The following is a 19,529-nucleotide window of genomic DNA, read 5'->3' as shown; positions in this document are numbered from 1 at the left end:
CAGGACCTTGCACTTGGCCTTGTTGAACCTCATGAGGTTCACACAGGCCCACCTCTCCAGCCTATCCAGGTCTCTCTGGATGACATCCCGTCCTTCTAGTGTGTCAACCGCACCACTCAGCTTGGTGTCATCCGCAAACTTGCTGAGGGTGCACTCGATCTCGCTGTCTAAGTCATTGATGAAAACATTAAACAGCACTGGTCCCAGTATGGACCCCTGAGGACACCACTTGTCACCGGTCTCCATCTGGACATCGAGCCATTGACCACTAGTCCCTGGATGCGACCATCCAGCCAGTTCCTTGTCCACTGAACAGTCCACCCATCAAATCCATAGCTCTCCAATTTAGAGAGAAGGATGTTGTGGGGGACCGTGTCAAGGGCTTTGCAGAAGTCCAGATAGATGACATCCATTGGTTTTTCTTTGTCCCCTGTTGTTGTCTTCAATAGCAATACCTATGTAAAGGCACTGCTGCATGGTGCTTCTGCAGGCTAAGCTGTAGGAAATGAGTAAGAAACATCTCTTCCATGTAGCACCATGTAAAAATCAAGGGTTTGTGCCTAAAGTAGCAAATAAGAAATGTGGTTGCATACAGGACCTGGATGAATAATACTGACTGACTGTACTTTGGAGGCTCCTTTGTGCTTTGTAAAGAGTGTTTCTAGAAAGGCACAAGTGCCTTTGCACCAAAACTGAAGGATTCTCTAAATTGACCTAGGGACAAAATCAACCTAAAGGAACACACAACACACTCAGCTTCAACAGCACCACAGAGTACCTGAATATCTCTGATGACCATTAAATGATCCCCAGCAGCCTTGTCAGCTAATCCCAAACAGAACCATTTTGCCAGGAATACCAAACCTTTTAGCCAAGTGATGGTTGTTTTCTTTACAAAGGTCTTGGGAAAACCCAGTGAAAGAAACTGTTCATAGAAAAAACCACAGGCCAATTCATTTGAGAAGATTTTTTCATACGTGCTTTTTGGTTCTCAATATGTCTAAAATTACTTGTTTTAGAAACACAAACTTTATCTTATACTGCTGGGTTTACAGAAAAACGATTACTTTCTTTGCTTTTTAGTGTGATAAACAGGTAATTAGCAAGTCGAGACCTAAATCTAAATACAGCAGAACAAATAGAACGTTCATGTGTCTTACATGCACAGTCAGGACTCATTTACAAGACTCATTAGCAAGAGGAAATGAATACTATCTGGAAGCCAGGAGCAAAGGTAATTTTAAGTCACCTTGGAGGTTTTTAGAGCATTCTATGCAGCCTGAACTTGGGTCTGCAAACTCAGATCCCCAGGAATATACGGGTGCTGGCCACAGGTTCTGCTAAACTGAGCTTCTCACCAGACAGTAAAAGGTCCAGGTTTTCAAATTTACCTTGTATTAAAATGCAGAAAACATCTTCACTGAATTTTAAAAGCACCCTAGCAGATGAGTGCTGTTAATCCTAAATTGCAGGCCAAATTAGTGATGCTACATTTGTAAGCCCGTTAGATACTCCTTGCATCTTCAGACACTAAAATGTTTTTGAAAGCCTGGCTTAGATTCTGCACAGCAGCTCCTGATTATGAAAGCTGGCAGATCACTTAGGAGCACTGCAGGCATTTTGAATGTTAGGTGAATTTTATAAAAAAAAAATGGCAAATCTTGTTTTTGAGACTATTCTTGTCACTCCTGTTTTGCTGTAGAGGACTACAAAAAGTGTCATTTGCAGTTCCAAAAGTTTGAACAAGAGGAGCTAAACTCTGGCTAATTACTGCCCTCACTCATACAGACCATGAGTCAACCTTGCAACCCGAACCTGAATTCTCCTCCAATCTTATCTTTGACATCAGTAGATGTCTTGGCTACAGATATATCATGTTAATTTGTGGCCAGCAGGTCGAGGGAGGTGATTCTGCCCCCAGAGGAGGACCACAAAAATGATCCGAGGGCTGGAGCCCCTCTCCTGTGAGGACAGGCTGAGAGAGTTGGGGTTGTTCAGCCTGGAGAAGAGAAGGCTGCGGGGAGACCTGATTGCGGCCTTTCAGTACCTAAAGGGGGCCTATAGGAAAGATGGAGACAGACTTTTTAGCAGGGCCTGTTGTGATAGGACAAGGGGTAACGGTTTTAAACTAAAACAGGGTAGATTCAGACTAGATATAATGAATGAATTTTTTGCAACAAGGGTGGTGAAACACTGGCACCCCAGAGAGGTAGTGGAAGCCTCATTCCTGGAAACATTCAAGGCCAGGTTGGATGGGGCTCTGAGCAACCTGACTGAGTTGAAGATGTCCCTGGTCATTGCCGGGGGGGGGGAGGGTTGGACTAGTTGACGCTTAAAGGTCCCTTCCAACCCAAAGCATTCTATGATTCTGTGATTCCATGATTCTAATGAATGTATACTAATTGTACTTGTTATTCAATACTACAGGACTGGAGACTATTTTCAGTTAAATCGCCATACTACAGAAGGATTCCAGGGGATATAGGTAATTAGAAGTGCTGACGAAGTTATTTACAACAAATCCAAATACTAGTTTCCCCAGATACCTCAGTTTCACAGGCTGATACCCACCACTCCAGCTCTGCTGGAGTGTTATCTCTCTGATTATTTCCCCTTGCCTTTCTGTGTGAGCCACGATCCTCACCATCTTTGAATGTCCAAATTTCAGCCCCAGGTAGATATCATCTACTTGCTTTGCATGTCTCATGCCTCTAACATTTTCCTCTCATTTTTCCAAAGGGCTCAAAAGAAAGGCACAGACTACAATCACTTTGACCAGACTGAAACAAGCCATGCCATCATCTACCTTGGACTACCTGTGCTAGGTAATTACCTGAAAGCCAGCCATGAATGAAGAATCTACTTCTGGGCGCTGTTGAGGAGATGGGACTGCAGATGAGTCGTAGCACAGGGGCTCTAGGAGGCACAGTGGGTAGGGAGGCAGGTGGCACCGTTGTCACCCGCCTTGGTTGGGAGACTCAAAAGGTGATCAAGGAAGTAGCAATAACATTATGGGAACTGGTAAAATATTGAGTGTGAAGGAGGCATGTGAAAAGGAAAGGATGAGACTGTGGCTTTGTGCCCTAGAAGTCTTTCAACTTTCCACACTTCAGCAGGGCAGAGGGCCAAACCCCCACAGGTGTTTGCTTCACACAACTGAAAACGAGGGGTCTGAGGAGCTCAGAGATCACTGCAGAGCTGTAAAAGAGCTTGGCCTCAATGTGCATATTTGAAATATTATTATTATATTAATACTATTTCTTAATATTGTCAGAAAAGCCAACATTTTTCCCATGAGAAATTCTGAATCTTTTCCTTTACTGAAATCTGGCCAGGGCTCTTGCTGACAGAAAGGTTAATAAAGGAAGTGAGTTATCCAAAGGGCCCTGACAATGTTTATTACAGTTTTTTTATCCACCACACAGACTTGCATTTTAACCTTCAGGGTCTCAGGAAATACTGATGCACCAGGAAATGGATATGATCCTCACCATAAGTTGCTGATGCCAATTTGGAAATAAGTGTGAGTTGTGCAAAGGTTGCGTTAAACTGAAGTGTAATTTTCAGATCATGATTTGGATGCAGAAAAGACACATTCAGGGCACTCCTTCCCTCTTAATCTCTCTTTCAGTCATTGTTTGTTTTCTTGTTTGTTTGAAGCACTTTCTTTTCCTTCCCTGTTGTTGGAGGATACTGTGATTGCACAAGCAGAGTTTCATATTTAAAGTAACAGAGTTGGACAAAAGGGTTCCCAGCCAAAGGCCCAAGCCCAGACCCTGGGAATAAATCACAGAGTTTAACAGCAGTATTTTAGAGATTTTAAAGCTGAGACTTTTAAGCAAGCTTCCATGGAATGGAGTTTTACCAGTTCATTGACTCATCTAAAATTAAATGGAGCGTTTCAGAGAAGAACTGCTACAGCAGCAAAATCCAGCAAGAAGAGAGAGAAAATACATCGCTTGAACAGAACTGTTCTAATAAACTTTTCTAGTGTTAATTCTGCAGAATGCTGCAACTGTTTTTTGCTAGCTCAGTGACTTTGAGCAGCCCTGAGCTCCCAAGTCTCATCAACCGCGGGACAGCATGGAAGGCATCCTTAAATCTCTAGCATAGTTGGTCTAGGCCAGAAGTCTGGACTGAAAACTGAATCTCTTCATGACGTTTTGAGTTTTAATTCTGGAAAAGCCCATTTTAGAAATGATCTTTTTCACAAAATCGTGTTGTGGTTTTTGGTTCAGGATATTTAAGATTTTGGGTTGGTTTTGAACATACCCAGTTTTGAATCTCTGGTACAAATCTAATGGTCAGATTTCTACCTGCTGCTAATTTCTAAATAATTTTTGGGGGCCAGAATGAAAAAAGCAGGATCTCTCTGCTTTTATTGGCATAGAGCAGAAACCAGGTCCCTCAAGAAATTGATTTGTACCTGTATGAACTGATGCAAGAAGGTGAAGAATCAGGCTCTGTGTTTTCCTGAGCACTGATATCCACTTAGCACACGCTTTTAAGACTCTGTAGTCCCTAATTCTAACGATTCCTCTTGCATTTGTCTCCCATGACATTTTTGACAGGGAATATTCTTATCTATGTTTGGAAAGGTGTTTGTCAATTTGCAACACTATACGAATCCTTTTATATGAATCAGAATGTAAACCTTTACCAACTACAATAACATGAGTGGAAAATTCTTTGTTCACTTCTCAATGACTGACTAAATATTGTCTTTAGCGTTATATTTATAGGAAGTTTCTTTGTATGTGCTTTACTGTAGATGTTATTCTTAGAGGTGGAGTTAGGAAAACCAGCAATTCAATACAGATCTTTTACTTTTCTGGAGGAGCAAAGAACTATTTGCAGTTACACTGTGTCCTTCGGGCAGACTGAAAGTAAGATGGGCCCTTAATGCTATGTGGAATTAGAAAATAATATTGTGATTGTTCTGGGATTTATAAAGCATACCTAGGAGGATTTTTTTGCAAATCATTTTCCAAACCCCTACACTTTTCAAGCCACTTTCATTTGGGATTTTTCTCAGCATCTAAATTCCAATAGTAGTTTCAAATGTAGACAAAGATCAGTTTATGCCAGGGCAGTCTGAGGTGCTTTATCTGTGCTTTTTTTGAGAAATCATAAGAAGTGTCCTTGGCTACTGTCTTTGGGCGGCAGCCCTTCCCTCCAGACACAGCAGCCCTGCACGTCAGCCTGGCAGGAGGCAGGCAGAGGAAGACATGCTGCTTTGGGGAAGACTCTGCCTTCCCATGGACTGTGTGGATGGATGCAGTGTTCAGACCCCATGGCTCTGAATGTGAATGGCCAGATTTCCTTTGCCCCCACTTTGCACATCCTTGTGCAAGGCATGAGGTAGTAGAAATAACATCCGATAAAACAAGCTAAATTTGTTTGCAAAACCGGGATGCAGACATGCATGTCTTCCTGCTTTATTGCTGAGGTTCCTATTGAGGTTTCCTGCTCATAATTTATTTCACATAAGCTGATTAAAAAGTCATTAGAAAACAATCAAGTATCTCCATAGATAGAACAGGATTACAAAGATGGTGCAATTATTCATTCACCATCTTGCTGTGTTAATAGAACAGCTGCTGCCACCACTCTTTTAACATGGCTGATGATTCTTGCCCAAGTTTATCTCCACTGAAAAGGAATGGTTTGGGGTTTGTGTCAAGATAACTAATAGAGACTTCTAGAGACAATGTACATGTAGTTTTTACTTTTCTATACACATAAAATCATTGGAGCTTAGAGATATTTCTTGGAAGGGATCTCTGGAGATGACCCAGTTAAAACTCCTGCTCAAGATGGGAGTATAGTCCAATGCTAGACCAGCTCAGCCACATCTTTGTCTAGCTGAGCATTGAAAACATATGAGGATGGAGGTTCAAGAATGCCTCTGGGCAATCATTTCCAGAACCACACCATGTTCTTACTGTAAAAGTTTGTGGCAAATTCATGCATGCTCTTAGTTTTTCTCAGACAAGCTATAATAGGAAAATGGCTAATAGATCACATTTTATTATGAGTTAGCTATCCTGATATGAAAATGCAGTCCCCTAAAGATTGAGGTTGCCAGAGAATGGTCATTAAGCATAAGGATTCAGAGGGCTGAAGATAATTTAATCAAAATACTGACCTGCCAACCTGTTGATGGTTTGCCTGTTTAGACAAAGTGCAAGAGTCTGGGATGAAGGATGGCAGTGCTCAGGAAGTTGCTTCTGTCTTCTGACGTCAGCGTACCAGCTGGAGTGTCACAGCAGAGGACCAGAAAGGGACGATACGACAATGTGACTGTGTAGTTAACAAATGCGTGTATGTAGAGGGAGAGGGAGAGAGTGTGAACACCTCTGCGCAGAACAGAAGCTCTGTTCATTTGGGAACGGCTGCATTACCCAGAGCAAGGAAAATCCTTAGGCACATGTGGAAGTCCAAGGCAAGTGTGAAACAAACTTGTTTTGCCACCTCAAATCTTCCCCCACTTACATTAAACATTGGCAGAGGTGTGTTATTGCCATTTTCTACTCAAACTTTAGAGCTAGCATTGCATAATGTCTTGAGTCCAACAGCACAAGCCTCCAGCAAGAAGTTATAAATATCTTCCAAATGATCAGTTACACCCACGTGCTGTCTTTTCTTTTAATGGTAAGTTTTCTGGAGCAGAATTCCTTGCAGAAAATCGTTTGAGAGGGCAGCATCGTTGGGAAAGCTGGACTGGCAAGCAATCAGGGAGGCTGCTCGCTTGCTCACTGGAATTGAGGCAGCACGTGCTGCCACACTGCTAAGGGTCCTTGGTTAGTTTAACTGATGGGAAAGAAATGAAATGTTATTTGGTCACCTCTGCCTCACACTGTGGTCGGCATGCTTGTTCAAAGGGGAGAGGAGTGTTCAGAGCGACTGCTTGTCCCTCCTGTTCTTTTCAATCAGTAAAAAACAGATTTCTGTGGGCTCATTATTATGGCTGCAGTATGACAAGGTCTCTCCTCAGCGGCTGTTTACAGAGGAGCTGCTACCTGAACCGGAGTCTCGGCAATGTGCTTACACCTCATTTCTGTAAATACCTCCTAATAGCTGTGTCTAAGAGCTTCTGAGGCCTCTGTGAACTCCTGCTGCGGGGGCAATGATGAACAGCGTGGTCCTGAGAGCACCGGTTTCTCCCTCCGTGCGGAGGGTTCAGCTCTGCCTGCAGCACCGTGGGTAGGAGTCAGGCTGGTGTGGCATTCTTCCTGGGCTTGGCACCAGCACGACGCATAATGTGATAATCCCCGTGGGTCGAATCTATGCTGTCCTTGGCCGAAAAGCTGTACTCGGAGGTAAACTTCTGACCTTGTGGTTTTTTTCCCCCTGAAATATTTTGGAAAGAAGTAATTGCTATCCTTTCATAAGCCATTCCTCACTCAGAGTATTTGATTCTCCTGTGTGCTACTGTGGTTTTTAAAAGAAACAGACAACTCTTCATACAGCCAAGACACTCCAGCACAAACAGTCGAGGAGGCATGGCACCAAGGCAACCAGGTTCTTCCAAAAAAGATCATTCCATAAGGTCCGTAACTGCGAAGTCTCACTCATGCTTTGGCTCAGGGCGTAGGAAATGGTGCTTTCTGCCTTGCATATTCAGTATCAGAGTAATCTACTGAGCAAAAGGTATTTATCAACGAAACAATTTTTTTTTTTTTGAAAAAATGATTGCACTTGAGACATTATTGACTAACAATGAATAAAAAGTAGCATTTCTTGAGAGTTTTTAAGGGCTCTTTAGTTCAGTGCTAGTATGCATAAAGGTAAGTATGTTCCTACAAGTAGAGACACGCAGTGCTTCATCCTCAACTTGCGGGCTTGTGTAAGTACTCGAGGATACAATGTGCTGAAGGAGCATGTACAAAGGAAGACCTTTAGCTGAGAGATAGTCATAGCCTAATAAATATTGCTTTCTTTGGAGACACCCACAACTGCATTAAACCCAGAAAAAAGGACAGTTAATTTTATAGAGCAATGCAACATTTTTATTTTGCAAGTACAAATAAATTTAGGTATTAGACAGTATCTTAATGAACTATAGTAATATTTCCTACATGTAGGGGTGAAGAGGATAGCCAGCATGGTTTGCTGCCCACAAAATGCTGTCTCCAATTTTTTAAACAGCCCTTACTTTGCTTCCTGTTTTGCATGTTATAATTTTAATAGATCCAATAATTGGATCTGCAACTCCTTGTGGATTCAAGTGAGACTACACAGACATCTACCAGTGTGATTTTCTGCAATCAAGTAATTGATCATTTGCAGACTATATCCTCATTTGCACCCAGTAATTGTGTTGAAAGTTATTCGCAGCGCAGAAGTCTACGATTTAAGAATCATGCACTAAATGCACTTAAGAAAATCAAAGAACTTGCTTTAAGAGTCACGTAATTTGCATTTCAGAAAGGGATATACATGTAGATGTTAGAGGTTGAGAACCACGGCACCAAGGCCGTATGAGCTGAGTTTTAGCTTACTGCCTACTGAGGGTGAAGCCCTAAGTGATGAGGAGTGGGGTGAGAGATGGGAGACATTAGCCATATCGACCGGTGTCCCCCTCCCTTTTAACCTCTTCTAGATAGCCCTGGCCCCTCTTCTGCTGTTGTCGGTGGGGGTGACTTTGCCATGCTGCCCCTACCCCAGGCCAAAGCCATCAGCGACAACGTGCCATGAACCATATTTCCTATGCAAGCACCCGTGCTGCTGTTCAGCATTGCCCTTCATGCCAACCAGCAGAAGTGATGGGGCTATTTGCAAATGATGGCTTTTTCTCACACCCTTTCAAACAACCAAAGCAGCCATGATGTCCACGTTGTGCCAGTGCCAGCTGAGCATACCGACTGAGCTCTGACTTTGGGCAGCAGAACACAGCCAGGGGCTGCAGCACTCACTGGGCACCTCTGGGTTGGACTGGACTCTGGGTCAGACTTGGCAGTTCGGTGGGGGAGCATGGCTAATTTTCCTTGTATCTCAGGATGCAGCAGAGCAGAGACATCCAAACCCTCCCTCTTACAGTCCAAGATCACCTACAGACCCCTTCCCCATGAATTGTAGAGGATCTGACAGGGGAATATCTTAACCATCATTTCTCCAGTCTGGCACTTGCCAAGTGGGAAATTTCTACCTACTAAATTTGCTGGGCGTTATGTATTTCTAGGCCTTTACACCAGCATGTGAGAGCATGTTCCAGGTTTGGGTTCCAGGTGTGCCCAGGTTGTCCCACCACATGCAGAGTTTCTTCTCTTTCCTTTCCTAAGCTTCCCCATGGTTTCCACATGCTGGAAAACAGGGCATGAGCTTTGGGAACTGAGGCACATCCAGATGATGTGCTGCTCTGGGTGATGGTTTCTGCCTCTGCAATACCCCAGCAGGTATTTGCGTGCGTCTGTTCATCTGCGCCTGGATGTAGCAGAGAGTGGCCAAGCTTACCCCAGCTCTTATATATCCAGGGGCTCAGTCATACTAAGGAATCTGAAAAGTGCCCTTTTAAACACTCTGAACTATTGCTTACACTGCTGACAGTGCCTCGGAGACAGTCGTCCCCTCATGCTGGTTGGAACGAAGAGCAGTGCAGTGCAGAGGGCACCAAGCAGCTCTGATGTGCTGCCAAAGTATGCAGGACACCATCCCCTTTGCACTGCTAGCCTGAAGAAGACTTCCTAGAAGCACCCATGTAAATGTCACAGAGAAGCCTCTTTAAACTATGCAGCTGAGGGACAAGTAGTTACCTGACCTGGGAGATGGGAGAGATTCCTGGTTTGGCGGTTATGAATGCTCACGTGGTGGTCCCATGGCACCTCAGCCAGTGGCCCAAATGTAGCCTCTACACCAGAGTCGGGCCCCTCAGTTATCCATAGCTGCTGGCCAGCCCCACTGCCAGCCATGAGGAGCAGCCCCAGCAGCCTGCAGCATGTGCTCCTGTGAGCTGTGTCCTCCTTCACCAACCTGTCCATTTTGGCCAGCACCTTCTGGACAGCCTCTCCTGGTGCGGTCAGTCCTTCTCCCTTTCCACGCATGCAGATTTGTGATATTTTTTACTTTTCTTTGATCCCTCTCCCCTTGCTGTTGGTGAACCAGCCATGTCATGGGAGCTTGGGGTGAAGGAGTCTTATCTTCAGGCTGTAATCCTGCTTCTTGGTGTTTACTATGGATGCTCCTTACCTGGGCTCGTGTACTACCTTTCCTGCTCAGTTCTGTTAGCAGTGATTTTTGATCCACAGCATGTAAGCATCAGGATCAGACATGCTTCAACAGGCTTCATCTCCCACAAGGTAATACAGGCATTTCCTGTATTTCCTAGTTTATGACAAGCAGCTTTTGTGTGAATAAAAACAAAGCCCCCAGTCTCCACGGGTATAAACCAGACCATCAGCAAACATGATGCTCCACAAAGATGTGTTGTAAAGTTTAAATGAGTGAAGTGCTAACAGAAATTGGTAGCATTGTCTTCTTTCCAGGCAAACTCATGCCAGGAATTCATGTGGTCTGTGAACTCTAAACCCATGGCAGGCCTCTGTCAGGGCGTTGTGGGACACCAAGATACTGTGGGACTAAAGCTGAGCTGGAAACCTGGGCCTCCTTTTTCCAGTGATAACCCACAAGGGGTTTGCAAAAAGTCACTGAGTGATCAGCCCAGTAGCATGGACGTTAACCAGCATGCAAACACAAGACAATAAAAGGTACTGCAGATGAACATGCCTTCTGCTGACCCATGCACGGCAGCGACTGGGGTGCAATGACAGTGCCCATCAGTTTGGCTTGCCTGGCCTGCATAGAAGCCAGGCAGAGCAGGGCCCAGCTCTGCCGCAGAGCAAGGGTGACGCCATGCTGGGGAATCTGGTTCATCTGCACTGCCAGCACCACTCTGGGTCCATGAGAAAGACAGAGGAGATGACTGTGCACCAAAGGAGGACCAGAAAATCCTTGGACAAATGTGCCGATTTAACCTCATTCCTGCATTGAACGTGGAGAAGACATGGACTAGAGCACGCAGCCCCTCATAGCGCCTGTGGTTTCCCACCAACCATCTCAGAGTTAGCAAATTAGCAGTCGGGTCTGTTTTCCAGCGGTCATGCGTAGCTGTAAAATGGATATTTGGCCAAGCTGCATGGTTTTCAGACAATCAGCAAGCTGCAGATGTGTTTAAGTAGCTGACACTCCACAGATATAGTGGGACAATAAGTGTCAAGATTATCCCAATGCTTCACACTCTCCTGCAGTGGGACAAACATACTATTTTTCAGTTTTTGAACTAAAAATGTGCAGCAAGTCATGAAAGGAAAGTGTTTAACCATGAGGCAAAGAGCAAATAAGTAAACAAAAATGGAATAAAAGGAATGTTGAAACCCTCTACAGCAGCAGCATACGAATTCCTCAGCAGCCAGAGTGTTGCAGAGGTGCCAGCACTCTGGCTACTCTGAAGCAACCAGAAGCTCTGGGTCTGGAACATCCTGTCTTCATGCCTCCATCTGCCTGCGAGGGGGTGAAAGTGTTTGGCTGCCAGAAAGGCAAGCTGAAGAGAAAGACACAAGTGCAACCAGGCTTCATGCAGCTGCAGAGGCCTGCTGAGCACTGCTTGCCATGCTCGAGGGCAAAGCCTTTTCACAGGGGTGGAGGAGGTTTTGGGACTGGAGCTCTGCAGCGCATGGATAATATTGGCTCTTAAGGATATGCAAGAGGAGCATGCATGAGAGAAGAGATGGAGGGTAAATAAGGAGAGCATGGACTGGAGACTATTGGTCAAGACCGGCTATTTTTGCTACACTTTCAGGCAGGGGTCCATCCCTCTCCCATCCGGATAAATGGTGACCTGTTTTGGTGGGCTCCTGGATCATGACTGCTGAGTGCTGTGTGGGTCCTTCACCTCCTGAACACATCTTCATGACTTTTCCAGCTCCAGAGGGCCCTGGGGCCCTGTAAAGTCTCCCAGAGGCTTGCACATCTCCTTGGCCCTGTTTTTCTTTCCAGTGCTGGAAGCAGTACATTAGCTGCACACCCAAACCACTGTTTCTGGGAAGCTGAAGGTGCTGTATCTTGCAGGTAAGAAGTATAACGTGATTGGTGTGGGGTTTCTTTTTGTAGCTTAAAAGTTAGAGTCCCAGACGTTTCTGAAATGACATCACCAGAGCTGCAAGTAGCAAGTAACCAGAAGTGTCTCCTTCAAAGTATGATCATGATCCTGAAGGGAAAGGACCATATGAGGAAAGGCAGCATGGACTGAGGATCCCGTGCGGGTCTCGGTGGACCAAGACTAGAAGGGAGAGGCAGAATTGAGGATGTCCTATTATCTGTTATTCTAGTATCCACAGGTACCCCTAACTCTAAGCTACCTAACAAAAAGGCAGCTGATCTATGTGTTCACAGCCCTGAAGGGTACCCTGCTGGGTATGCACCGGTCCTGTTGGCTGCTGTTGAGGAATGAACTGATCATACACAGGCATGCAGGAGCCTGCCATTTGTGGGACAGGAAGAGGGGTTTTGAAGCTTTATTTGTGCTGAAAGTTGCAGTACTTTTATCAGGGGAAGGCAAGCCACATGTGCAATGTGATGAGGTACTATTCTTGCTCATCTGTGGGAGGGTGAGTGGGTATGAGTGCGTGCAGGCAGCTGGCACAGTCTGGTCTGCTCTGCATGCATGCCTTCCTGCCTGCGTGCTGCTCACTTCCCCGCCAGGAACAAAAGCCATGTTAGACCCTGGTTTTTGCCACCAAAGTGTGTCAAGGTAGGTAGGAAGGGGGCTGCTTGTCTGCTGACCAGTAAATGGGCATAGCAGACTGCAAGCAGGCGTTACATGTTCCTGGTGCTCAACCCTTGCTCATGTCCTGGTAGCAGTGGACCAGGTGATGGGAGGTGCTGGGCTGCAGTGGTACTTGGAGGTGAAGCCCCTTTGCGGCTGGGGGCTGCACTGGCCCAGGACACTCTGTCACAGTGCCATCCCCACTGCTGATGGCAGCGGCAGGCCATTGCTCCAGACCACCCTGTGCTTGGGACTTGTTGGAGCTTGCAGACGGAGTCTGAATAAGCATCCGTGGGCACATATGCACCAAAGAGACCCTTACTCCCCCATGCCAGTAGGGTCATTTTCAGTCTTCCTGTCTGATATCTTCAGGCTAAAGCTGTTGGCACCTGGTCACCACCGCAAAGCTGGAACTCAGCATTCATGGAGTACCCTTGCTTGTGTCAAAGATGGGAAGTTGTCCTGGCCCTGCAGTTGAAGCTGCTGTCTCAGGCATGCCTCATCTGAAGAAGGATGCAAGCTGCTGGCTTCCACAGGTGCCTCCCAGGTGTGACATTTTAATGCACAAACTCTCCTCTGAGCTGGAAGACTGCCTGGAGCCCAGGGGCATGTGAGGCTTCCAGCATTTCCCGTTCCTTAGCACCGGGTTGTCCTCTGCCATGGGTGGCTCTGCCCCAGCGTAGCCCAGACAGTAGGGTGCCCATTTCACTACACCCCTTCCCATGGGGCTTGGTGCAGCAGGCACCCATGGGATGATCCCCCCCAGTGAGCATGGGGGAAAGCACAGCTGCCCCCCTCACATCCAGTGCGTGCTGGTGGCACCCTGAAAGAAGGGAGGGCTCAAGGCCCTACTGCTGGTAACTGTGTCTGGGAGGACAGGGATCTGGTATGCAGGCAGCATGGTGCTGTGTGATATGGTGTCAGGTGTGCGTAGGTGTTGGTGTTTGTCTGCATCACCTTCTTCTTTTGATGCTCTTTTGGGACAGCATTGAAGGAGGGGGAGATGGCATGGGCATGAACGATGTCCTCTCTCTAATCCAGCAAATATGTGTTCACCCAAAGCAGAAGGGCTGTGGGGGGATTAAGCCATGGCTCTCCTGAACACACTGATGCGGGAGGACTCTTTGTAGGGAGCCTTTGGAGTGAACCCAACCAAGCTGAGAAGGGACCTGGCTGCAGTTACTCTGGATCTAAGCAAGTGCTCTGACTGTTTGGCCACTGAAGAGCAGAGAAGAACATTTTCCTCCTATTATTTGGTTTGAAAGGGTTTTTTTTACACCCCTTTTTTTTCTTTTATTTTGTAATGATCGTATCACCACCAGAGAAAGCTTGGGGAAAATCCTGTGTGGAGGGAGAGGGTGACCAGCAGTCAAAAAATGTTGCTGGCACTGGTAGGATGCTAGGCATACTCTCGCTAGTTGTTTAGCTCTGTTTTTTAGATGCCTGACTCTCCCCAGCCATAAAACTTACATTCCTCATATTTTTATCATAATCCCTTCTGTTCTGCTTTCTCCCAGTACCCCCAGTCAGAGAACCCTTGCCTAAGGGGTGTGAGGTGGTTGCAGGGGCATTGCTGGGACCCTGAAGAGCAGATGCGGGGAAGCTGCTGGGAGGGGCTGGGCACCCCCGGGGAAAACCTCTAGACCAACATCTCCCCAAGGATGGGCAGGGGAAGCCGATGGCTGCCAGGTGCCTGCTGCCGTTCTCACCATGGATCCCATGGCAAAGTGTATTTCAGCAGCAGGTCTGTGGTGCACAATGCTGTGTCCTGTGCTGGGACCTCATCAGGTCTGTTGCAGCTGGTTGTCTCCATGGAGGAACTGCAAGGTGGCATCATTCAGTCCAAGGGTGACAAATTCTGCAGGGGAGACGGAGGAGGTTGTGTGGGTCTGTATTTCCTTAGTGCTTACAGGCGAGGGGCTGTGTGCTGGACATCTTTGGCAGCCCTATGCTTTGGCATCGTCCTTCGTCCCCTCTGCATGTTCGGCTGTCTGCTGCAAGAAACAAATAATAAAACTGTCAGTTTGAGATTCCTGGAATTTATCAGCCTGTCCCCAGCCAGAGTGCTCATGGCTGAGAATATTCCTTGGGAAGGTAAAAGAATTTCACTTTATTTACAGAATGAGCCCTGTTCCTGCTCCCAGGTTTAAGATAGGCATTACAAGTGTTGGCCTTCTACGAGCTCTGGGTTTGCAGCCAGTAGAAGCCCAGTGTTTGAAAAGGTGTCAGGCAGGTCCTGCCTCAGCTCAAACAGGAATTCAAGGAGCTACTTCTTCCCAGGAGGGCACTTAGCAATGAGGAGGAGCAGAGCCATGTCTGGCAAAAGGCCCTGTGGATCTACTTCACTGACACACTTCAAGTCATTCTAAGGTGAGCTAAGGGGATTTCACACGCCCTCCAAGAGCTTCTTTCCTCTGTCCTATTGTTGCACTCAGAAAATGGATGCAGCAGCAAATTTTCCCATCAAACTTATTTTTCCTTCCAGTAAAACAGTCGTGTGCATATCATCCAGCAAGAGTGGCATGAGGCGGCAGTCAGTGGGAGTCATGCATCCTGGCGGGTCTTCTGGGGCTATCGACAGCAGGTTTGAGGGGTTTGGGCATTTTTATACTGAGCTCCCTCAAGACCTTTTCCATCTGTGAATGTGCAGTCTCTTCCTCTGCCTTTGAATAAAGCTTTGTATAACAGAATATTCTGGATGGGAACAAAAGAATCTTCAGGCAGCTCTAGAGAATGCAACACAAAAAACAATGGGCTGAACCAAATTTGCTTTCTCCTCCAAACCCTCTCGTGGCTTTTGATTGTCACTCCCTATTTGCTTACTGTTGCTTCTTTCTTGTGGAAGAAATTTGGTTTGTTAACCAGATTATCTTCGTTGTGAAATGATATATGATTTCACCTTAGTTGCCAATAGTCTGTGATGCCTGGAAAATAAATCTGTGAGTCCAAGTTGTTCTAACAATTTCCTGATTTCTTTGGGGAAATATGAACAAAATTAATATGATGCTTATGTAATCATTTACTAAAACTATGACTAATTTGAATCCTGGCGGCGATAAGAGGAGATAAGAAGATGTGGCATGAATTACACTTCTGTTTTTCTCTATCCATCTTTCTGGAGCCTGAGGGCGCCTGTTTGCAGCTGCAGAGAAGTGTCTCTGAACCAAGCTGCAATCGCACCATCAGAGAGATGCTGAAGCCAGGCTAATGAGTCTTGCCAGACCCGTGCTGGCTTGCGCTGGGCTGGCCTGGCTTCCCCGTACCCCTGGTCTCTCCCTTGCTAGGAGGCTGTTAGAAATGGCCAGTAAGAATTTCTCTGGGCTTTTTCTGAAGCAACTGCCAAAGACCACCCAGCCTTTCCTGATACAGTGCAGAAATCCTGTCCCAGCCTGGCAGGAGTGGGCCGGGCTCTCTCAAAGCATCCAGACTAAGCCCTATCTTCTATATCAAGGTGTGCACAATTTTAGAAAATTGGCATTCCTCCTTTCTCAACACCTGAATTTTGTCTGGGTTTTTTAAGGTTTGTGCACTAGTACAGGTCCCCATAGAACAGGGGCCTGGCTGCTGCAGCATGGATGCTGAAACATGTTAATATGTCTGCTACTCAGCTTTGCTCAAAGTTCCCACTTCTGCTCTCCAAGCCTGGCATCTGCACTCTCTGTCCCAAGCTGTCCTGGTGCACCACCAGCCTGGTTTTCTGGGTCTCTCTCACATGCACCATGCCTGCTCTCCAGCACTGGAGGCGAGCTCTCACTGCAGCCCTTCCCTCACCAGGAATATTCATTTGGGCTTCCTTCCTTTTATGTAGCCACCTAATGCCATTGCACGTTACCTCCATCTCTATCCAATTTAACTGGCAAGGAAGCCAACAGGTTCAAAAACTTTTGAGAAGGATGTGGGATTGACAGACATAAACACTGTTGTTACAGTAGTTTAGTTTCCTTAGGAAGTCAGGCTAAAAATGAGATTAGCGTACTATACAGCATACTATACAGAATACAGCACCGCCCGTATTCTGAAGGCATGTCTGTACAGGGTGTTATGGTGCCTCACTGGGTCCTGAGCAAGCTCTGACTGAACCTTCATGTCATTGACATGGCGTGTATGGAGATTGAATATTGGCAGCATCTCTCCTGCATGGGGCAGCTGTGCTGTTTCTGGTTTGGGAGCCAGCTCATCCAGTGTCAGACTGAGGAGCTCTGCAGTACATTGCGTTGCACAATGTGGTCATACCCAAATAATTCATCTGAATAGCACAATTCCCTTGGAAGTTGCTCTCCAAGTGTGGATTAGAGGCCAAATTTGAGGTAATTTGAGCAAGGAACTCCTAAGATGCAACCCCTCCTTAAAAAAGTCATATGCCATCCAAATGTTACTGCTGTTACAGTACTTCATTTACTGGTTGCACACAGCTGGATATAGAACTGTGGCTCTGATCCTCTCCAAGCTGTTATCAGGTCGTCTACTTGGAGTATGGTGTTTGGTACAGTATGGTGGTTGACACCCAAGGACCCTTAGGGAGATTATACTAGAAAAAGTAATGGGGGTACAGTTTGGATGTCTCTGTATTAAGGTGACAAGGTAAAGGAAGTTAAGGTTGCATGCACAGCAATATGTGGTTTAGGGACATTTGGGGGCTGCTGGCATCTCTGGAGATAAAAATTGCAGCATTGCTAACTTTCCACCTGCAAGCTCCAAGGGCTTCTTATCACACTCTGTTCCTGACAGCAAAGCTGTCATTCTCAAAGCCAGAGTTTCAATGGGCTCTGAAATCCACATGCATGCTCGATCTGTTCTGAGTGTTGCTATGACTTAGCAGGGCCAGAGGATAAATTTAGTCCGGGGTCACTTGACACAGTGTGTTCTGTAGATAGTGCCTGCCCCACACATATATGCAGCTGCTTTTCATATCCAGATTACTCTAAAACTTCCAACCTGCCCACCCCCAGTAAGCCCAAATACTGATTTTCTGCAGCAGGTGTGTTTGGTGAAAATGGGGATTCCTTCTGTCAAAGGGCCCCTGAAGTGTGGACCACAGAAAGAGAGTTGCTTACAGCATTTGCTGGACTCCCACAACTTTTGCAGTGCATAGCAGGGAGAAAAAACAACAACCACCGAACCCTCCACAAATAGGCTCTCTGATCTTGCATCAGTCTTCAAGTATGTCGTGTTATCACAGTCCAAATGCTCCACTGCCTCTGTTTGAAGAGCCTTGGCATTTAGCATTTCTTCAGAGACCCCTTGCTGAGGGACACTGACCCAGCAGTGAACTTGCACAGGGCCCATCCATGCCTGCAGCATCTGCGGGCACAGTGTGGCACTGGCAGAGCCACACACTGCCTGTCCCAGAGCAAGCTCACCCCTGAGGCTGCCCTTGGTTTGCCACACTCCTTCCTTCCTCAAAGCAAGCCTGCCCAGAGCAGCTTGCGGGACTGAGTGTTGCCCTCTGGATGCACCGATCCTCCCCCACGCAGAAGTTTGCTGTTGGCATAGGTGGCAGCTGGTACCAAGGAGAGGTGTGAGCAGCTTTTGGGCAGCTGCCCCACATGCCCAGGGTGCCATTTCCCCCACCCTCTCCCTGCAGTTCATGTAGGTGGCACTGGGATGTCATGGCTGGTTTGATGGGAGCCATCAGATTGCATGGGAAAAGTAGCACTGCTGCCACATCTTCGAAGCACCCAAAAAATGAATTGCTATAAGGTAGGGACGTTATTAGTTCCTGATACTTTCCAGAATGTGAAGCCAGTGCTTAAACACTTGAACTAAAGTTGACTTAAACCTCCCAATACCAGGCAATTTGAAACTTGCCTTCTGCAATACCACTTTCACAACAAACTTAACTCTTACCCTATATGAAACGCTCCTCTATCCTCTGTGCGAGCTTGCCAGACTGCCCCTTTCCCAAGCCTCTGGAGAGCAACATGGAAATGCGCAGGAGTCCTGTGAAGGGAGACAGGGAGGGCCTGCCTTGCTTGGGGAAAAGGCAGAGTTTAAGTCAGATGTGATGAAGCAGGAGCTATCTCAGTCCTCTGTGTCCTTGCTCACTTGTCCAGCTCTGATGGAACGTGGCCTCTGTAGACACCCACAGGCAGACAATAGGGACGTGGAGGAGTGCCTACGCCTCTGAACCTCTCCATTAGTTGCCAGGCAAAAGAGATGGAGCCATTCCAAGTCACTTCCATTTGCTCCTGGAGCCTCTCAAATGCAGAGCAGAAGTGTTTAATGACAGCCATAAATCATTAAGTAATTAAGCATGCAAGCGATAAAAAACATGTGCAAACAAACCTTGTGCAGTGATGTATATGTAGAATTTGAGGTTAGAAAGCTAGCACATTGCTACAATCCTACAAAAACATACACAGTGCTGCGCTGGAGATCAAGATAATCTGCATGGGGAAATACTCCTCTTTATCCCATGAGCTATTGTTATTGGCCTGAAAAATACTCATTACCATAGTTATATGGAAGTTTGCAACCAGGGCCAAAGTTCAGGCATCCAATTATTCCAGTGTTTTTGTATTATATCCTAGCAGTCTTTACAATCTGAGAATGTTGCCAATTCCCTTCACTTTTTCTTTTGTTTCCTGGGGAGTGTGTATCCTCTCAGGTCTTTGGCAGAGTGTATGAGAGCAGCCTGGCCTGTTGGTAGAGCACCATGGCAGGAGCCAGCACCATCGATTATGGCAGCAGGCACATGTCTGAGGTCTCCTTGGGCATCTCTTCCAGCAGTTTGGGTTTTCATCTACACTTGTTCTGCTGCTTCCGA

This window comes from Egretta garzetta, unplaced genomic scaffold (genome assembly GCF_000687185.1).
Source record: "Egretta garzetta isolate BGI_Z169 unplaced genomic scaffold, ASM68718v1 scaffold439, whole genome shotgun sequence".
In the NCBI taxonomy this organism is placed as follows: Eukaryota; Metazoa; Chordata; class Aves; order Pelecaniformes; family Ardeidae; genus Egretta; species Egretta garzetta.
The sequence above is the reverse complement of the archived record's forward strand: the minus strand, read 5'-3'. Positions refer to the sequence as shown.